This window comes from Beta vulgaris, chromosome 7, assembly GCF_026745355.1.
Source record: "Beta vulgaris subsp. vulgaris cultivar EL10 chromosome 7, EL10.2, whole genome shotgun sequence".
Lineage (NCBI taxonomy): Eukaryota > Viridiplantae > Streptophyta > Magnoliopsida > Caryophyllales > Amaranthaceae > Beta > Beta vulgaris.
Window position 1 is genome coordinate 12,160,363 of NC_079208.1, and position 21,568 is coordinate 12,181,930.

The 21,568-nt window shown below is 38.5% G+C and overlaps 1 pseudogene; it reads right to left on the minus strand.

Annotated features, from left to right (window-relative positions):
• Positions 1–3,939: 3,939 nt before the first annotated feature.
• Positions 3,940–21,265, minus strand: LOC104908942 (BRAP2 RING ZnF UBP domain-containing protein 2-like; annotated as a pseudogene).
• Between the last annotated feature and the right edge of the window lie 303 nt (positions 21,266–21,568).

Here is a 21,568-nt window from a genome sequence, read left to right on the forward strand (position 1 = left end):
CTTTAACTTTTATGTTTTTGCGAGAAACTACCTTATAAAAAAATTGTTGTCCCAAACTACCTTACTTTTACCATTTTGTTGTTGACAACTACCTTAGGCCGATTTCCGACGTTGACTTTTGCTTTTTCCGCTTTTTTATTGTCACATTATATCACTTGACCTCTTCAAACCCTTTTTTAAATTTTTCCCACCCTAATTTCCTCATTTTCCGATGTGCGCGCGCTCTCTCCCTCATATCTATGTGACACTTTGTACCACCAATCCACCATTAAATTCCTCTTCTACTTAAACTAAAATTGAAACAATCACCCTCCTCAATTCCCACAAGGGAAAATTTGTTTTTCCCACAATTTTGAACTGAAAAAACAAAAGTCAACGCCGGAAACCGGCATAAGGTAGCTGTCAACAACAAAATTGTAAAGTAAGGTAGTTTGGGACAACAATTTTTTTATAAGGTAGTTTCTCGCAAAAACTTGAAAGTTAAAGGTAGTTTGGGACAAAAAATCCTTAATTTTATTTTAAATGGTCATGAGGTTATAGAAAAATTTTCACTTTAGTAGCCTTTTGTGGTTTCACTAATTCTATTTTGGTGCCTTGAGATTTAAGTTATAGTTACTTTTTTTTTTAGGAGAAAGTTATAGTTACTTTAGTAACGCACAATTAACTCCCTAAGCCTCTCTATTTAAGCAATATGTCACATGCATGTTGGGTGGGATTTGTGTTGGTGTTGACAACAAATGGGTTGAACATCTATAGATTAACTCTAAACTATTTATGTGAATGTCATGTAACTTAATTATGCGAGAATGATATCCAAGAATTGGGATCAAATTTATCTATATTATTGTGTTTAGCTGCTCATTAACACACAAAAAGAATCTAAACTATTTGTTAATTAACGGGTCAAGAAAAAAAAATCACAACTTGTGGTATAAAAACCATTATTCACTTCTCCGATTATTAATATTTTTGGAATTATCTTTATCGGAATATTTAAAAAATTAGTTGAACACAAGAAATTCTTTGTTTTTAGAGTTTCTTTACAACCTATTAAGAATTTCTCACATCTCACCATATCTTTTCAGGATATTTTTCATTCATTTCACCATATCTTTTCTGAATTTTTAATCATCTTCTTTACATTTATCCTTTTCTTGGAAAACTCTTGTTTCATTTTCTTGATGAATCTAATTTATAGTAAAATACTTTTGTTGTAGGATCAATGGCTTCCCAAAGAACACGTGGATCCATCTGGAGCGTTCACGTGTTTTCTATCTACAAAAAGAAGTGCAGGACAAAAAGAATATGGTTGAAGTACAAATTTCCACTAAGGGAAAGTATCAACCCATCTTTTTGGCTTGACATACATCTAGGCCCAAATTCCAAAAACGGACTACATATGATTGGTTGATGTGTACTTCTCAATCATTGTTTGCCACGTTTCATGCTCCAATTGCCTAGCCAATCAGGTGCCCTTAAATTAGGGTGACCTGGAAGTACAACAATCAAACCCCAAACACTATAAATAATCCTTGATATTAGGAGAAAGGTACCTTTTTTGAGCAGTGTATACTATTGCTCTGCGATAACTCTCTCTGAACTTAACTTTCCCTTATTATTCCTGATATTTGACTTAAGTTTCAGAGGGGGAGCCACCACCTAAACCTCCAGATGGGTCCCTTTTTTGCAAGTTCGGGATTATCTAACTAGGACATAGTTGCACAAGTCTCCATTGAAGAACCTGTTAAAGGATAAGAATATATTTACTAGTCAAGCACTACGTAACAACTTTCATTGCTCTTTTTTTTTTCTAGGATATAGTTTTAATAATACTTGATATATTTTGAATGTGTACATTAAGATTAATCGAGTAATAAATTACTCCAAAGTAACATTTTTTTGGTCTTAGTTTTCTAGTGTCAAGTTGTTAAAGTATAAAGTATATAGGAACAAGTGGTGAGCTTTTTCATCTTCTCTAACAAAGTCTATGGTTTAATTCATTCCTACCTCAAGCATTTGCTTGTAATTTAAAGAAGGGTGTTCAGCTTTCAATGGACCTCTAGGTGGGAATCCTGTACGAAGGCAGACCAGAGGATTTTTTTTACATCAAAAAAAGTTATGGAAGTATATAGATGGTGTTAAAATCAAAATGTCACATTTTAAGAAACTAAAAAAATATGGTTATTTGAATATTCACAACCTAAGTGAGATAAGAAACTCAAAGACAGTGCCAAACCGGGTACTATTCAAGACTTACACCTAATAAGTAAGCCTCGAACGGGTATCTAGGCAAATGATGCACATTGCAATAAAACAATACAAACCAATCCATTCCTTAGATTTCCTTCCCCACCCCATTAAGGTATGTCCATATAGGTTTGGTTATGATTCAACATATATTTTCCCAATCACATAATAACCAAACAATTCACATATATACATTCCTAAATCCAAACTAATGGTTACATTAATATAAATAAAAAATAACAAAAGCTATAATACATACCTCTGCTCTCAAGGAGCAGCGAAGACAAGCACAAAGACGCGAGCTTGGAGAACCGGCAAACCAATGAGGACTAAGGTGGCAACTAAACTACAATGTAAAGGAATGACATAAGTTTCAAATTCTAAAGTGAGCATTCAAGATTTCTAACTCATAATTGAAGCACATAATTCTCAAGAGAGCATTCAAGAAACTATATACTACACAAACTATACAAATTCACAAGCTACGAATATCCTAAATTTAATCTCAAAATTATTTCACACATGTTTATCATGATTTGAATTCTAATTTTAACCCCTTAACAAAAATTAGAACTAAGATTATACAAAGCAACCCCTAAAAAAATCAAAATAACTTCAAAATACATGATTAATATACATTAATACAAAAAAAAACAAAAAAAAACCAAGAGATACATACATTGCCGGCGGCGGGACCGACAGCGGCAAGTCAGTCCGTGGCGGCGGCAAGTCGCTGTAAACGCCGGCAGAGATTGAGAGAGAACCGGTGCAGCGAAGGGAGATTGAGAGAGAGAGAACCGGTGCGGCAAGAAACTTAGACCGAGATACGTGAAAGGAGACCGGCGGCAAGATTGAGAGAGAATGTGAGTGAGGGTGCGCCGGCGAAGAGGGCACCGGCGAGAGTAATGACCGAGAAAGAGAGAGAGAGAGAGAGAGAGAGTCGCACCAGAAAAGGAAGTCGCCGGCGAGATTGAGGGTGCGCCAGCGAGATTGTAAGCGAGGGTAAGCCGGTTTGTGTGAGCGCCGGTTTGTGTGAGTGTGAACGAGGGTGTCGGAGGAGAGAAAGAGAGTAGAGCAGCAGTTGTATTGAGTTAGGGCTCGAAAAAAAAAAGGTCGTTGGGAAATTTACGAAAAGGAGGGAAGTAATTTGCGTCGGACAAGTCAGAGGGTCCGACGCAGATTACCTTTGTGCGTCGCACCCATCCCCTAGTGCGACGCACATTGGCCTCACTTTACTCCCCACTACACGCAGCAATATGCGTCGCACCATAGCAGCATGTGACGCAAAAAGGTAATATGCGTCGCACGTACTGAAGGTGCGACGCATATTGCTCGTATCCTGATATGGTTTTTGATGTTTTGCGTCATACTCTGTTTGTCATGCGACGCAAATAGGTTTTTTGCGTCACTTCCGTGTCAGTGCGACGCACATCAGGAGACGCAAATCGTCGTTTTTCTACTAGTGGATAGTGCACGAATTCATCTAATCACACTGCTTTTTGATGTTTTTTTTATAACTACACTGCTTTTTGATGTATGAGGAAAATTAACTTCCTAGCAAGTCCAAATTTATTGCCCACTAAAGTACCAAACACTTCATACCCAGATACAACCTTATTGCGATTACAATTTGCGAGGGGCTGCAGATCACCAAATTTACTGTACCCAGGTATTGACAGAAGCTAATGCTGAACAAAAAAATAATAACACAACCAACCTCACTATAGTGTTTGAAAAAGTCATTGACAACTCACAATAGTGATGAATACCATCTTGCTCAATATTGCTAATTGTGTATTTCATGATCCAGATAAGTACCAGGACACAACAATATTTACGCTCTTTTTCACTCATTTACAATATGAATCACAGAACGTACAAACTGACATTCCTATTCAAGCTAGGCATGTCATAAATTGTACTTAGTCCTTTCACCTCTTCTTTCGGTTCTTGGATTTGGTGGTTGTGGTAGTAAAGGATTCACCACCTAACTTTTAAACAGCACCATCACTAACTTCAATAATGGATAGTTGCTCTACTGCTTGCTCTGCTTCAAGTTGCAACATCAAGTCTTTGAGCTGCAAATTTTAGAAGATCGCAATAGAGTTCCCATTAGTTGTTCAAGCGAAGAGGCCAAAACAAAAAAAAAAAAAGAGGCCAAAAAAAAAAAAAAACTATCCTAGCATAGAAATTCATCAGATTCACAAACCTGTTCTTCAAGATCTTGTAACTTGGTATCCTTCAGTCTTTGTTAGGAAACTATAGGTTATGATATATTTCCATATGTATAGTTATCTTTGTATGCATAGTTTCCATATATTGTAACCTATATATAACGTGAGATCAATACAGAGAAGGGGCAACTTCAACCCTAATATCATTCTTAATATGGTATCAAAGCCGTAATCAAATTTTCTTTTCTTTTTCTCTCTCATAACCGGTTAACATGGCTGGTGATTCCACACCACCACCGGAACAATCTCTTCAACATCTCAAACATGATATTACTCATCCTTTCTTTCTCGACACCGGCGACCGTCCTGGAGATTATATCACTCCAACTCGTCTTCGCGCCGATAATTATGAAGAAAGGGCTAGTGATCTTCTACTGGTTCTTCAAGCTCGACGCAAAGTCGGCTTTCTCGATGGTTCCATCACCGGGCCCATGTCCCCCTACACCGAAACCGACTGGCTAACAGTTAATGCAATGGTAGTGTCTTGGATCATGAGCACGATCGATCCCGAGGTCAAAGGTACGTTAACTAAGTTTCGCGTTGCACATAAATTATGGGAACACTTAAAGACTCGTTTCGCCACTGTTAATGGCCCTCGTATTCATCAAATAAAATCAGCCATAGCTAGATGTGAACAACTTAAAACTATGAGTGTTTCAACGTATTATGGCAAGTTAAATGTTTTGTGGGAAGAATTATCTAAACATGAACCTTTGATTACATGTTCTTGTTGTGCTCAATGTAATGCTGGTTTACTTCATGAAACTCGCCGAGAAACACAAAAACTAAATGACTCTCTCATGGGTCTCTATTCGGATTATTATGGCCGATTACGTACCCAAATTCTGTCAACTGAACCTTTGCCCTCCTTGGATCGTGCGTACCAGCTTGTGGTTCAGGAAGAAAGGGTACGTATTGTTAAATCGCATCACGAAGATAAACCCACGGAAGTGCTTGGGTTTGCTGTTCGTGCACCGATGGGCCGTGGCCGTGGTTCCACTGATCGGCCCACTTTTACTAATTGCAATAAAGTTGGTCATGATGCATCCAAAATGTTGGTCTTTATTGGTTTGTTCACGTTGTAAGTGTTATGAATTAGTGGGCTACCCGGATGGGTTCGAACCCAAGGCCCATGTGAGTTCTTCGCGTCCTCCTTCCAGCAGTGGCCGTGGTTCAGTCAAAGCCCACACCACTGCCGTGGTGGGTGCTGCTGCCCCAACCGCCTCTTCATCGTCCACTCATGCTGCTTCTTCTACCTTGTTCACTCCTGATCAATGGAAAGCTCTTGTTGGGCTCTTCGGTTCTCAAAAGTTCTCGGATGATCGGTTGAGTGGTAAGTTCTCTTTCACCTCGTGGATCATTGACAGTGGTGCCACTCATCATGTTACTGGTGAGATTTCTTTGATGTTTGATTTGGTTCCTATTTCACCTTGCTCTGTTGGTCTTCCTAATGGGCAAACTGTTGTTGCAACTCAAACAAGGTCTGTAAGATTATCTGATACTATCACTCTCATAAATGTGCTTTTAGTTCCTCAGTTCAGTTGTAGTTTACTTTCTGTTGCTCAACTGACTAATGATTTGCATTGTTTTGTACAATTTAATGATTCTATGTGTGCTATACAGGACCACATGAGGGAGCTGATTGGAACAGGTGGTAGAATGGATGGACTTTACTACTTCAACGGAGCTGACACTGTGCCGTTGGTTTCTGTGCATGCTGCTTCTACAGATTTTGATTTATGGCATCGTTGTATGGGTCATCCTTCGGAGAAAGTGGTGAAGTTACTTCCTCCACTCTGTGGTCATTAGGGTACTTTGAATCCTCCTTATGAAATTTGTTTTCGTCCTAAACATTCTAGAGACAAATTTTCCATGAGTGATAACAAGGCTAGTCGGATTTTTGAGAAAATTCATTGTGATTTGTGGGGCCTTTACATACATGTTTCTTCCTGTGGGGCTCGTTATTTTTTTACCATTGTTGATGATTTTTCTCGAGCGGTTTGGATTTATTTGATGGAGGAAAAAACTGAGGTTTTTCGCATGTTCATGAATTTTATAGCCATGGTTGATAGACAATTCTCGCAAACTATAAAAATCGTTCAAAGTGACAATGGTATTGAATTCAATTGTTTGCTTGATCATTTTTCAAACCTCTTGTGTTGCAACTCCTCATCAAAATGGCAGGGTAGAAAGAAAACATCGCCATATTTTGAATGTAGGTCGTGCTTTGAGGTTTCAAGCACATCTTCCTATCTATTTTTGGGGTGAAAGTATTTTAGCCGCTGCTCATTTGATTAATCGCACTCCCTCTCCTCTCTTGCATAATAAATCTCCTTTTGATATTCTCTTTGGTTTTTCTCCTGCTTATGATGCCATCCGCACTTTTGGTTGCCTGTGTTTTGCTCACAATCACAAGACTAAAGGGGATAAGTTTGCTAGTCGTAGTCGCAAATGTGTGTTTGTGGGTTATCCTTTCGGTACGAAGGGTTGGAAGTTGTTTGATTTAGATACAAAAGAGTTTTTTGTCTCGCGCGATGTCAAATTCTTTGAGGATGTATTTCCATTTTTGTCTCCGGAGGATGTTAATATTGACCCTTCCTTGGTTCTTTGTGATGAGTCTACTTATCCGGATTTTGTGGATGATTTTGTGTTTGACACTCCACTCAACTCTCCCTCATCTTATTCTAACTCCACAACTCAAAATATTTCGCCCCAGCCTCCTAAATCTCCCTCCACAAAATCGCCTACCTCCACAAATATTTCCTCCACTGCCCAGCCTACATTAAATAACCCTCCCACGTCTCCTTCTCAGCCTACATCTCCAGACCCAACTCCCCAAATATCACCTGCTCCGTGCCCTTCTTCACCTCCTCTTGATTTGGACTCACCTAGTCCACCGTCTCTTGGCCCTGACCCAACCAACGCTTCCTCACCCGCGCTCTCCTCATCTGATCCTTTGTTGGGCACGTCTGGGCCGCCAGCTGGGCCTGCTTCATCTTCCACGCCCCCTGTTGCTTTGGGCCGTGGTTTGAGGGCCAAAAACCCCTCCATTTTGCTCAAGGATTTTGTTACTAACGTTGTTTCGGAAAGTCCATCTCATTCGACTACCACTCCGTCTACTTCCTCATGTACTCCTTACCCCATAGCTCACTATATTAATTGTAAAAAATTTTCTGCAAATTATTTGAAGTTTGTTGCAGCAGTTGTTTCTACTACTGAACCAAAATCTTTTAAAGAGGCTATGCGGTCAGATGGGTGGAAGGCTTCTATGCAGGCTGGGATTCAGGCTTTGGAGGATAATGACACCTGGACCTTGGAGGAGTTACCTCCCGAGAAACGTGCTCTTGGTAGTCAGTGGGTGTATCGCACCAAATATTTGTCTAATGGTGATATTGAGCGTCTCAAATCTCGCTTGGTTGTTTTAGGCAATCATCAGGAGGCAGGTATTGATTATACCGAAACTTTTGCTCCTGTTGCTAACATGACCACTGTGCGTACTCTCCTTGATATTGTTGCTTCCAAGAATTGGGAGCTTCATTAGATGGATGTTCATAATGCCTTTCTTCATGGTGATTTAGAAGAAGAGGTGTATATGAAACTTCCTCCAGGGTTTGAGTGTTCAAATCCTAATCTGGGTTGCCGGTTGCGCAAATCTTTATATGGCTTGAAACAGGCTCCTCGTTGTTGGTTTGCCAAGTTAGTTACTGCTTTGAAAGAGTATGATTTTCTACAGTCTTACTCTGATTACTCTCTTTTTACCTTCACTCCGCACTCTGTTCAGATTAATGTTCTGGTGTATGTTGATGACATTATTATTTCTGGTAATGATTCCGCTGCGCTATCTTCTTTCAAAGCTTATTTGAGTCATTGTTTTAAAATGAAAGATTTGGGTTCTTTGAAGTATTTTCTTGGCATCGAGGTTGCTCGCAGTGCTTCTGGTATCTTTCTTTGTCAACGGAAGTACACCCTTGACATCATTTCTGAGGCTGGTTTGTTGGGCTCCAAGCCCAATGGTTTTCCTATTGAGCAGAATCATCGTCGTCTTGCTCTCGCTTCTGGTCCTTTGTTACCTGATCCAGCAGCTTATCGTCGTCTTGTGGGACGTCTGATTTATTTGGCCGTCAGTCGGCCTGATCTGGCCTATTCGGTACATGTTCTTTCTCAGTTTATGCAGGAGCCTCGTGTTGAGCATTGGGATGCGGCTTTGCGTGTGGTTCGTTGTTTGAAGGTACCCCCGGCCAGGGTATCCTTTTACGCTCCGATAGTGATCTCTCTTTACAAGGTTGGTGTGATTCTGATTGGGCTGCTTGTCCCATTACTCGTCGCTCCTTGTCAGGTTGGCTTGTTTACTTGGGTCATTCCCCTATCTCTTGGAAGACCAAGAAACAGCATATTGTCTCTCGCTCTTCTGCTGAGGCAGAGTATCGTTCTATGGCTTCTATCACTTGTGAGTTAAAGTGGTTGAAGGCTTTGTTATTGAGCCTGGGTGTCCATCATACAAAGGCTATTCCTTTGCTTTGTGACAGTCAGTCTGCCCTCCATATTGCCAAGAATCCTGTCTTTCATGAGCGTACAAAGCACATTGAAGTTGATTGCCACTTTGTGCGTGATGCAATCAATAATGGTCTTATTCTTCCCTCCTATGTTCCTACCACGACTCAGCTTGCAGATATTTTCACAAAGGCACTTGGCAAGACACAATTTGATGTATTGTTGTCCAAGTTGGGCATTCTTGATCCATCCCATACCCCACTTGAGGGGGGTGTTAGGAAACTATATAGGTTATGATATATTTCCATATGTATAGTTATCTTTGTATGCATATTTTCCATATATTGTAACCTATATATAACGTGAGATCAATACAGAGAAGGGGCAACTTCAACCCTAATATCATTCTTAACAGTCTTACAGCTTTCTCTTCCCTGCAGCGAAATGGAATTAGAATATACTCATCGTAGATGTTGCCTTTTTTGTTAACATAAGCTTCACCATTCCACATGCAAAAGGAATAAATTGTTTATCCTATGGATATAAGCAGCACAAGTGAGATGCATTTGTTAAAGTGCAGCAATGACTCAACCCCTTGTAGGAGGTAGTACTACTCAATCTTGGTGAGTGGATAATCTACCCGATCTCAGTAAAGTAAATATAATAATTAAAAAAAATGGGGAGATAAACAAAATACTCTTTTCCTCATATGTCTAAGGCCTGTTCTCCCCAACTTATTTTCAGTTCAGTTCAGTTCAGCTCCATTCTTAATAATCATTTTGTTAAATATTATTATTATGTTGGTCTAATTTATATTATTATTATTATTATTATTATTATTATTATTATTATTATTATTATTATTATTATTATTATTATTATTATTATTATTATTCATTTTATATCATTATTATTAAGTATTATTATTATCATCATCATCATTATTATTATTGTTATTATTATTTCTATATATTATTTTGTTTATTATAGCTTATTCATTATTATTACTATTATTATTAGAAGGAACATGATTTAGGTGAAAAGCACAAATAAGCCCACATTTTTTGGCCCATAAACCAATCAAATCGCGTCAAAATGTTTTATGATGCAATTTTGCGCGGTCCGACCCAATCATTAATTTTATTACTAAATATATTATTATATTATTAAATCTAATTATTAAAATAGTAATACTAATTTACTTCTTATATATTATTGTTATTATATAATCATCAACAAGTATTAATATATTAACTAGTTATTATGCCCGGGCTATGCCCCGGGTAAGAAAAATTTTCATTTATTAATATTATAAATTAAGATGATAACACTAAATGTTATTTGGTCTAGTGGTTAAGACTTTAGTATATGTTCTTGAGGTTTCGAGATCAAATCCTATACTACGCAATTTCTATTTTTTAAAATTGTAGTGGATTACATGGAGTAAAACTCCCTTAGGGAGAGTGCCACGTGGCACCGTTTCTTGTTTGCGCACGCCTTTTAATATATTAGTATAGATAAAAATAATATAAAATAATTATTATTAATTTTCATTATTATCATTAATTACTATTATTAATAATAATAATTTATGATTATTAATATTATTTATTCATAGATATCATTTAAAAATATCCAAAATACTATTAATATTCATTATTACTCCCTCCATTCTCTATTAGTTTACCCCTATTCCTTTTAAGGGTGTCCCTTATTAGTTTATCCCTTTCTTTTTTTGCTATTTTTGGAATGGTACCACAAACTTTTCATCACACATATATTCAACTTTAAGTATAAATAATCTTTTCTCTTTCTTTGTATGCCCCACAATACAATTCCTCCTAAAACCCTGTACAAAAGAAAGGGGTAAACTAATAGAGGACGGAGGGAATATTACTTATCATTATAATTATTATTTAATACTCATGTTATTATTGTTTAAATATTATTTATATATTTATTACATTCAATTTAATTCCATTCAATTCAGTTCAGTTCAGTTCAGTTCAGTTCAATTTAGTTCAGTTCAGCTCAGCTCAGTTCAGTTCAGCTCAGCTCAGTTCAGTTCAGTTCAGCTGTTTTATGCCGAAGAGAACATGCCTAAGACTATATATTCCCAAGTGTGTTAGATTCTCGACACTTTTTTGTTAAGCCAAAATCACGGAATCTCTTCCTAGAATAGTTGGAGTTGGACACTTGAGCATGTACCCGTGTTTAATATGAAAACCTATGTCCGACAAACACAGCCAGAGTAGCATGCCCACTTCCTGGACTTTATTCATAAATCCTCCCACTAATAGCTACAAAACACTTTCAGATTAGCCCACCAATGAGAGAATTCATTCAATAGTCCCTTCTACAGAATGAAAACTTGGGAACTCAAAAATCAGGTTATCAATCGTCATACTAGATCACAGAAGCACTCTTTCGTAGTTTAAAGTATAACTTCAAAGAAGCAACATCCAAATAAAGATTTTCACAGCCAGTTATCTAAGAGCTCATCTATTCAAACAACCACCCTCACTATCTCCAGTGTCCTGCTATTGTTCTTAGCTCAGCTATTCAAACAACCACCTCCACCCTCTCCAGTGTCCTGCTAGTGTTCTTTATTAACTGCAAAGAAATAACACATGATGCACCATCTCGAAAACAACCAAGAGAGAGTAAACTGTTTCTTTGTGTCAAACTCAAAGGACTTCGGGTCTGGGTATAATAGACTAGCCTAGAAGGGCAGGGGTATACTCTAGTTAATATGTTAGCTTGGGAAATAAGGCAAGTAGATTATAAATAGGGGAGATGAGGGAGGAAAAAGATCATCTAGAAAATATTGAAAAGTTCATTTTAGTTGATTAGCTTTGGGAGTGTGTCAAGTCACTTGAAAACTTCATAAACTATCTTTATCTTATGTTATTTTCCATTGTTATCAATCAAATATCATCATCTTCTTCCTTTATCTTTCTGCCAAATTATCCGTTCATTACAAATGGTATCAGAGCTGTTCGATTCAAGGAGACAGAGTTTCTGATTTTCGAGTTTAGAAAAAAAAAAGAAAAAAAAATCTGCCATGGAAGGTGAGGGAAATCTAGGTCGGGACATAAGGGAGATCGCAAAAGAGTTCGCCAAAAGAATAGAGGAGATCATGAGAAGAAGTTATGAGAAACTTCAAAATGATCTAGAGAAGATAATCGATGAAGCTTTTTCTCCAATCCAACGAGAATTGAGGTTACTCAAAAAGGAGATTGAAGAGGAAGAAAATCAGGCAGTGGTAGTGGAAGAAGAGCAATCAGATCAGAATTTCGTTGCCAGCGAGGAGTGCATCAACCTATGTGGTGGCTTCGCTGGAAAATATATAGCTACTGGTGGTGCTGGTGGTTACAGCAGCGGCAGTAGATGTGTTTTTTGCAGTGAAAATTCTAGCGGAGGAACGTATGGTGGAGCTGGAAGGAAAAATAGAGGCAGAGAAGATAAATAGAGTTTTTTATGTTGTGGATCTGGCGGTGGCCCTAGTGTTTTTGAAAGACGGGGTGTTGGAGGCCGCGGGTCTGGGGTGGACCCGGGGTCCTCGTCGATGCTGCGGTGAGCGTGGATGAGAGATTTGACGGAGACCCAAGTTTTTTCGCTGGAGAAATGCCATGTGGTTTCACCGGAAGTCTTCTTGGTGGTTCTGGTTTCGTTGTAGGAGGAAGGCAGAGTGGTGGAAGACGAAGGTGGCAGGTCCATGGAATATTCGAGAAGGAGCCAGAGAGTGCTATTGAAAGAGAGGTGTATGGAAGAAGCTTCAGAGACATGATTGTTGAAGGGGATGTTTTTAAGGGTAGTTCTGTAATTTCCCAAATTGAAGACTCACTTGAAAAATACTGTAGGAACCCACGTGTCTTAATTAGCAAATTGAAGAAAGCACCATAGGTTGTTAAGGGAGATTTTCAGCCCCTAGATGATGATGTCACTTATGAAATCATGTTGCTGGGGACCCATACTTTGTGTCTGGTCAATGCAAGCAATAAAGAGGAGATGCAGAATAGCCCAATGTTTTGGGAACTGACCCAAGAAACTAGGCATCCTCAAATCGAGCCCATTTTTCATCTTTTCACACAATGGCCTTCTTCTGAAAATGTGAAACTGGGACCTATGCTTTCAACCTCTGCTCACAGCCTTCATTACTCTTTTTCTTTTTCTTACCCCAGTCCAAACCCCTATACCTCACAGCCCCTATTTCATTTTAAGCCCATAATATCCTTTCCACCTAACACCTTAATTCACGTCATACAACCTAACCTAAACCTCACTAAACTGAAGCAATCATACTCCTTTTCCAATACCTTCATATACCCCCTAAATGAATACCCACTCTCATAATTTTCCACTACACTCAAGAGACATAGGAGCAGGACAGATTATGACTATCTTGATTCAAGGCCCCTTCAGTCCACTTTTTATTCCAAACTGCAACAATACTGCCGATGGGAAGATGACACAAATTGCAAGAATTACGACCCACCTTGAGGACAAGGTGGAAGTTTGGCGGGCCGGTATTTTAATAGACTAACCTAGAAGGACAGGGGTATTTTAGTAATATACTGTAGTTAATATGTTAGCTTGGGAAATAAGGCAAGTAGATTATAAATAGGGGAGATGAGGGAGGTAAAATATCATAAAGAAAATATTGAAAAGTTCATTTTAGTTGATTAGCTTTTGGAGTGTGTCAAGTCACTCGAAAACTTGATAAACTATCTTTTAGCTTCTGTTATTTTCCATTGTTATCAATCAAATATCATCATATTCTTCCTTTATCTTTCTGCCAAATTATCTGTTCATTACAAATGGTATCAGAGCTGTTCGATTCAGGGAGACCGAGTTTCTGATTTTTCGGGACAGTAAAATCAAAGAAGATGAAGATGATTTTGATTAATAATAATGGAAATAACAGAATTTAAAGATAGTTTATCAAGTTTTCGAGTGACTTGACACACTCCCAAAGCTAACCACTAAAATGAACCCTCAAATATTTTCTTCCTATCCTCTTTTCCCCCTCATCTCCTATATTTATAGTCTACTTGCCTTATTTTCTAAGCTAACATATTAACTAGAGTATATTACTAAAATACCCTTGCCCTCATAGGCTAGTCTATTACAATACTGGCCCGTCAAACATCCACCTGGTCCTCAAGGTGGTTTGTAATCAGCTAAATTTTCCCGACATCGGCAATTATGGGCATTGTCGAACTCTTCTTCACTCTCAAAACTTGTGCTATGTGCTCATGGTTGAGTATTGCCCGCAAAATGAGCAAGCTGTCATGGAGAGATAGGAGGTGGATGGGTTGTAAATTGAACGGTAGAATGGAGGTGATCCTGGAGTGAAATGATTGTAATGTTTGGTGGTAAGGTTTTGGGTTGGGCAATTCATAAATTTGGTTTAGCTGATAGGGGTGTGGGCTCAAAAATTTAGGTTTTAAAGAACGTGGGTTCATTAGGGGGGGGGGGGTAAAATGATGGGGTTTATCCGATTGGGTGAGGGAACTGGGCTCAGGTGGGTTGACACCTGTTCCTTTGATCTGATTTGGAATAGAAGAAGGAATAGGCTTCAAAAGTGGGGTAGAGGAGGTGGGCTTTAAAAATTGGATTATGGAGGTGGGTCTGCTTGCACTGAACCCAAATAAAGGTCTTACCTCTTCTGAAAAATAACAGCTGAACTCATTAAGGTTTAGGGAGTGGAATTTTAGTGTTTTGATCCTTTCATCTGCTTCCAAGACACGTGCATTTGTTGTGTCATTTTTTTGTTTAATCTTTAAACTGCCCTTACTACAATTTGCCATCTTCAGCTTCTTCCTCAAGCCAAGTCCAAGCTCAGACCTTCTTCTCCCATGCTCTTTTCTTATTTCTGGAGAGTTCTTCAGATACCTTACTCCACCAGAATTTGCTCCGGCGACAAGGCCTGCATAAACATTAGTTTCCTCACCGGAAATTTTACCAGGTCCACCACCCGACCCACTCGCTGCCGAACCCCCTTTCACAAATACTCCTCTGTTCAGGCTACCATAAATGGTGGTTCCTACTTCATACTTCCAGTTTCCGACAAAAAAGACTGGATCACCACCAGATCCACAACCTTCAGCACCGCCTCTCTTGAATACAGCACGAGATAAACCACCTAGGTTACTACCAAGCTCGTTACCCGATCTACTGCCCATAAAATTGTCGACAACACCACCCACCGGACCACCAGCTTCACCAACGTCACTGGTGTAAGCATCAGCAAGAGAACCTAAATTGCCTCATGTTGCTATTGTCTTCATCACTCCTCTTTCTCTCATCTGAGTTCTCAAAACACCCGCGCAACCCTCTGTTCCACCCCTAGGTCTGCCTTCCACCATATGTGTCTTAGCCACATCCTCTTCTCTCTCTGGTGCGGAAGGAAGTACGCATTGGGGACTTCTATTTTTAACTCCCAGAACACCAAAGTTACTGTAATAGGCACCCAAACCATAATTTGACCCCTTAAATGTTTTGGACCCTTGATCGTCGTTCACCTCCAACTGGATAGGTGCTGCTGACCGAAAATGTTGTACAATCTGCTCTTTCAATTCTTGCCAATCACGAAATGACAGTCGTCGGCGTTCCCATTCGAACCACCGCTGCACGTCTCCCTCAAGAGTCATGATGGTAGCCTTTAACTTCATCGACTCATCCAAGTGGAAAAAATGGAAGGTGTCTTCCAATTCCAGAACCAACCTTCAAGATTCCTTCCATTAAACTCTAGAAGTTGAAGCTCTCTTCGGATCCTCCTCTCTTCTTCGAGATCTGAAAGTTCTCGATCTCTCTTGTTTGTGATGTATGCGACCTCCTCATTGATCCACATTTGCATCTATTTTAATGCAGTCCCTCCGGCGAACTCCATTGCAGATTTTTTCTTTTTGTGTGAAACTGAAAAATCAGCAACTTAACTTCCCTGAATCGAACTGCTCTGATACCATTTGTTATGAACTGATAATTTGAGCAGAAAAATTAAGGAAGAATACGATGATTTTCGATTCATAACAATGGAAAATAACAGAATTTAAAGATAGTTTATCAAGTTTTCGAGTGACTTGACACACTCCCAGAGCTAACCACTAAAATGAACCCTCAAATATTTTCTTGATGATCTTTTTCCTCCCTCGTCTCCCCTATTTATAATCTACTTGCCTTTTTTCCCAAGCTAACATATTAACTAGAGTATATTACTAAAATACCCCTACCCTTCTAGGCTAGTCTATTACACTGGGGTAGATTTTTGACGTGACCAAGGATAAAGGATCGGGAGAACCAATGAGCCGTAAGACCAGTAGTTAAATAAAAAGAAATAAACATTGTAAAACGGAACATATTGCCAAGCTGCAAAATTGGGTCTCAAACTAATTCCGACAATTGATAAATGCACACACATGTTCGAACAATTAACTAAAACCCAGCCAGACACAACCTGACACATGGAGTTAATTAGCCTTTTTTCCTAGTCAGGTTGCAAAATTGTGTTTCACAAACATCAGAACAAACAAGGATTTTGACTCGACGTAATTTTGAACAAGTTGCAAAATATGTCCCCATGTATGTGTCGTATTGTATCCATCTCTTAGAAACTCAATACATCAACCTATACTTCCTCTGTTCTTTAATTGTAACGTATCATTATATGGGCAAACTTTGACAATATCTATAATCAAATGTAACCAACATTAAGTATCAAGTGATATATTGCTAAATTCGTCTCAATCTGTATTTTTCCAAATATCAACTTTTTATAATTTTTACATATATGTATGTAACAATAGTAATGATCACAATTTGCATTGGAGTTCGTGAAAAAGATATTTTGCAATTTAAAAAGAACGGAGGAAGTAATATATATTATTTTCGTGTTAGTGGTTGATGCAAGTGGCATGGACTTTGTGGTATATTGAGAGGACATGTGATGCGAAAGATGGGGTGTTGAACAGTAAAAAAATTACTGCGACAATATCTGAAGGGATTCTACTACTGAGTATCATAGAATGTGTCAACTGTAAGTAAAAAATTTGACCTTACCTTTCCTCAGTCTCCTGTAACTTGGCCTTCCAGATCTCTTGATTATTCAGCAGATTTTCAGTGATCTGCAGCCAATCATTGAAAATGAGGAACTAAGTGTTATCCAAAAAAAGCTAAGAGATATGCACAAACCATCAATAGAAAACAGATAGATATCACGAGAAATCGAGAGGTTATAATATAACTGAAATTCCTAACAAGCCACTTCAAGAAATAGTCGACTCAGACACATACATCATCTAGGATTTCTTTTCTTTGATGCATCTAACCAATTTTGCTTGCACTTTCTGCAATTTCAAGCTCATAGCTTTCTCCAAAGCTTCAGTTATTTCCCTTTCAGTCTCTTCTTTAACTTCTTGCAATAAAGATTCAAAATACTGCAATTGCACATTAATTAGATAATCATTACAAATAAAGAACACAGTTAAAATTTATTGCAGGTACCAATTCCATAACATGATGTAAATGTATCACTCTTAATAAATTTTTATTTCTGTAAATGACCTCACCAATTTTTGATTCTCAAGCTGTGTGGAGAGAAGTTCATTGTATTCATTTACAATCTGGTAAGACAAACAAAGTGCATAGGAAATTCAATCTCTGTAATTTATAGAAACAAAAAATCAAACCATTCTCTAACAGAGAGAAAAAGAATAGAAACATACAACTTCAACTTTACTATTTAAGATGGCGTCATTAATTCGAGGATCCTTACTGCACTCGCAACTGCCGCAGCCGTGCACAACATGTGAACATGGAGCATTTAGCTCGACCAACTTCCCATCCGTTTTTGACTGTATTAGACTGTGGACATAGTTGTCACCAACATAATCCCAAACACGGCGAGTTTTCAAGTCCAGGGAATAGCAGTGTTGTGTTTATTTCCAATGCACTATAGCATGGCCCTCCTTATACCTGGATCAAACGCTTCCTGGTCAAGATGTTAGACAATTAGAATATCTAGCATTTCTGACAAGTATGTTAATCATGTCTGTAAATTTAGTTTAACATCATAGTTTACTCCTCAAAGAACTATGGATCTCAATCATTTTACTCCCTTAGCAGTTTGATCAATAGCAACATATTTTACATCACAAAGTACTTTGACCATGGTGGCCAAACTACAATGGCATGAATGCTTTGTCCATAAAAATTAAAGATATATAGAGAGTGTATTACCTTCCATAACCCGAAAACCACATATTACACATATCCACAGATTCTCAGGTTTGAATTGATTTCTCAGGCTGCTGACAATAACGACAAACCTGGATAAGGATGACAACCATAAATACAATTCAATACATCAACAGCTTAGCAACATGTAATGTGGAGAAGGAAACTTGGCTAGTATACAGATTAGGAAAATTAGCAAATCACAAAGCTAGGAACCTATTAGTCTACCGCGACTCCTTGGGTTAGAGAGAGAGGGTTCAAATGTAATTCGCATCACCAAATATTTCAATTAACACAAATATATATATGCTTGGTAGAAGGAAATCAAAATTATATATATTTCTTATTATTTCGCAAAAGATTAGATATATCATATAAAGCAAGACGTTGCACGAATAGAGAACAAAATAAACAACTAAAAGAAAAGTCACAATAGTTTTAATTAGTTAAGAACTCTGAACTCTAAGTATGTGGTTTCAACTTCTGAATTTTCAGTTCTAAAGAATGTACTCCAGTCTCCAGAAGTAAGCAAACAGCAAACAAAGAACTGAAGAATGAAAGCACACTTGCAAAACTTACCGGACAAGAAGAATCTGTCCATCTTGAGATGCAGGAGGAGTGGAAAGAATGATTGCAGATTGTTGTGAGGATCCCACTGGTCTCTTGATCCAATGTCTCTGCCATATAAGCACAATCAGTACTGTCAAAGTTAAGGGAAGAATACAATATGATAATCTTATGGCAATTTCTATATTGATATTCTATGTTATATACATGTAACTGCGTGCACGCCAATGTATGCATTTGTATGTTTGTGTGTAAGCATATCATAACAACATATACTAGGTATTTTCCAGCATTGCCTCTTTTCTTGGAACCTGGAAGACTAGTCAATGCTTCCAGGTCTTTGTTAACGCCATCACTTTAAGCCCTCTTCCTTCATGGAAATGTTTCGGCCTTTCAGGTCAAAAAATACTTCAGAAATCTGCTATTTTTGCCGTCAGTTGTAGTGTTTGTATGGAACATTCTATAAGCATCCTATGTTTTTCAATGTTGGTATTAGACAAAGTTGTTAATTCTAGCCTCACGTGATCTTTGCCAGTAAATTTTTCCTCAACATATTAATGACTTATTTACTAGGCAATTTGGTCTAGTGATCTTTTACTTCTGAGAATACTTTGTGTTGTCCAACTCCATCTACCTGATCCTTCTTCTCAAGTAAATTTCTATTTACCCTACTCCCTCCACCCCCTCCCCCATTATTTTCCTAGCTCCTGCCCCCTAGAACAAAGATTAGTTTTTCCACTTACGGACATGGCAATGCAAGTTGGCAACTAGGCTTGCATAGAAAACAAAGCTACTATAGCTCCTCCTTAACAGCACAACTTATATAAAAGTCTTCCAAAGTGACAATAATAAAGCACAAAGTAAGAGCTGCTATCTAACAATTCAGGGCACAACTACTTCCATCTATTGAGTAGCAGAATGATTAGCATCTTGAACCAAAACAACAAACATTTGTAAGAGTTACCACAAGGTACAACAATTTATGTTGGGTATCTCTTTAACTTCTCATCCATCAAATGCTCCTTTCTACAGCAACAGAGCACTAGATCCAATCTAGTTTTCTTTAAGGAAACAAGACTTTGATTAGAGAAACAAGCTGCTAAAGAAAAAAGTTTGAATACAATAGTTATACCCACTCTACAACAGTTGTGAAATGAAACACATAAGTTATGAATAACATACATAAGGCTAAGCAAACTGGACATGTACTCTGCTCAGTTGAGTTCATTAGAGAAGCTTGTCCATGTTTAATAGAGCCCGTGTGTTGCACATCAATGATAAAAAGCACATGATAAGCCTCTGGCTAATTAAATACTCAGTTAGCTTTCAATATAACTAAAATGGTAAAATGACATATACTTGAGGTTTCGAATTATCAACTCAAGCAATATATTAAGAAGGCTACCTCCAGAGATGAAAATCTTTTTCCCGTTAAAATGTTTGAAGAATCCATCTGCCGAATCCTGATTAATAAATCTGATCATAATAATAAATCTATTTGCTATTTCATCATCCCTTGACACAACAAACAAGAGTCAGAATATCATAAAGTACATATCAATAATCTTAATATACCACATGAGAAGCCATTAAGACAAAAATTCTCACCTGACAATTCGCATTTCAAGCATATGTTGAACAAATGATCCGCAAAACCGACAAAAATCTGCATAAGTCATATGATTCAGAACTCCAAGAACACATACAAGAGCTTTCCTCTCAACCTAATCATCATCATATGTAGGTTAGGGAAGTACATACAGGAGAAAAGTGTGCTCGAAATAGCATCACCTACATTTCTAAAGCAATTCGAACAGGGAAAAAGATCAATGCACTAGAGCTGGCCACTGAAGAATTGAGTGGGGTTAAAAGTTGACATAAAGATCAAATCGAGCCATGAGAGAGAAAGAGAGGAAACCACAAAAACACCCCCCAACCCGCCCTCACGGCACTAAAGTCCGATAGCCAGCACGCCGCCTGCTCCCGAGAAGCCGTCGCATGTGACCCGAGTCCAACCATTCCTCCGCCCCCTATCCCACCCAGTTTGCGTCCCCCAGACCCTCTGCCAGGAACTTTTTGTCCCCCTTCCCAAGGCCATAAATTCTAAGGCCTCATTTATGAGGGCTCTGACTGTGAGAAGCCCAGCTAACCCAGGAAATCTAGTGAATAGAGCGATTCCCCTGCAAGTCTCTGTTGTCCCTTTTGCAACGGATCTTCCTAAACCCCTAAAAGAAAATGAAATTTTTGTTCCAATCTCGAAAGAGGAGTATGAAGAAATATCCAAACCATGGGAGACTTCGGTGATTTGTAAGATCATGGGAAAGTCCTTCTCGTATGAATTCTTACAGCAGGAGCTTGGTATGCTCTGGAATTGGGTCGGAAAGATGGAGACCATTGCGTTGGGTAAGGGTTTCTTCAGCATCAAGTGTGGGTCGAGTGAAAGAAGATAAGCCATCCTTGCTGAAAGGCCTTGGTTCATTCTTGGACATTTGATTTGGGTCCAACCATGGACCCCGGGGTTTCAACCGTCATCGGCATGTATCAACCAGTACCCGGTTTGGCTTCACTTACCGGAACTTCCCATGGAGCTTTATACACGTGGAATTCTCGAGAAAATTGGTAATGGGGTAGGGAAAACAATAAAAATAGACTCCCACTCTTTGGAGGGTGGTAGAAGAAGGTATGTGGCCATTTGTACGTTGGTAGATGGAAAAAAGAAACTTCCGACGACCGCCCATATAGGAGGAGTCACCCAGAAGCTAGTATTTGTGGAAGGGCCTTTGTTGGTGTAG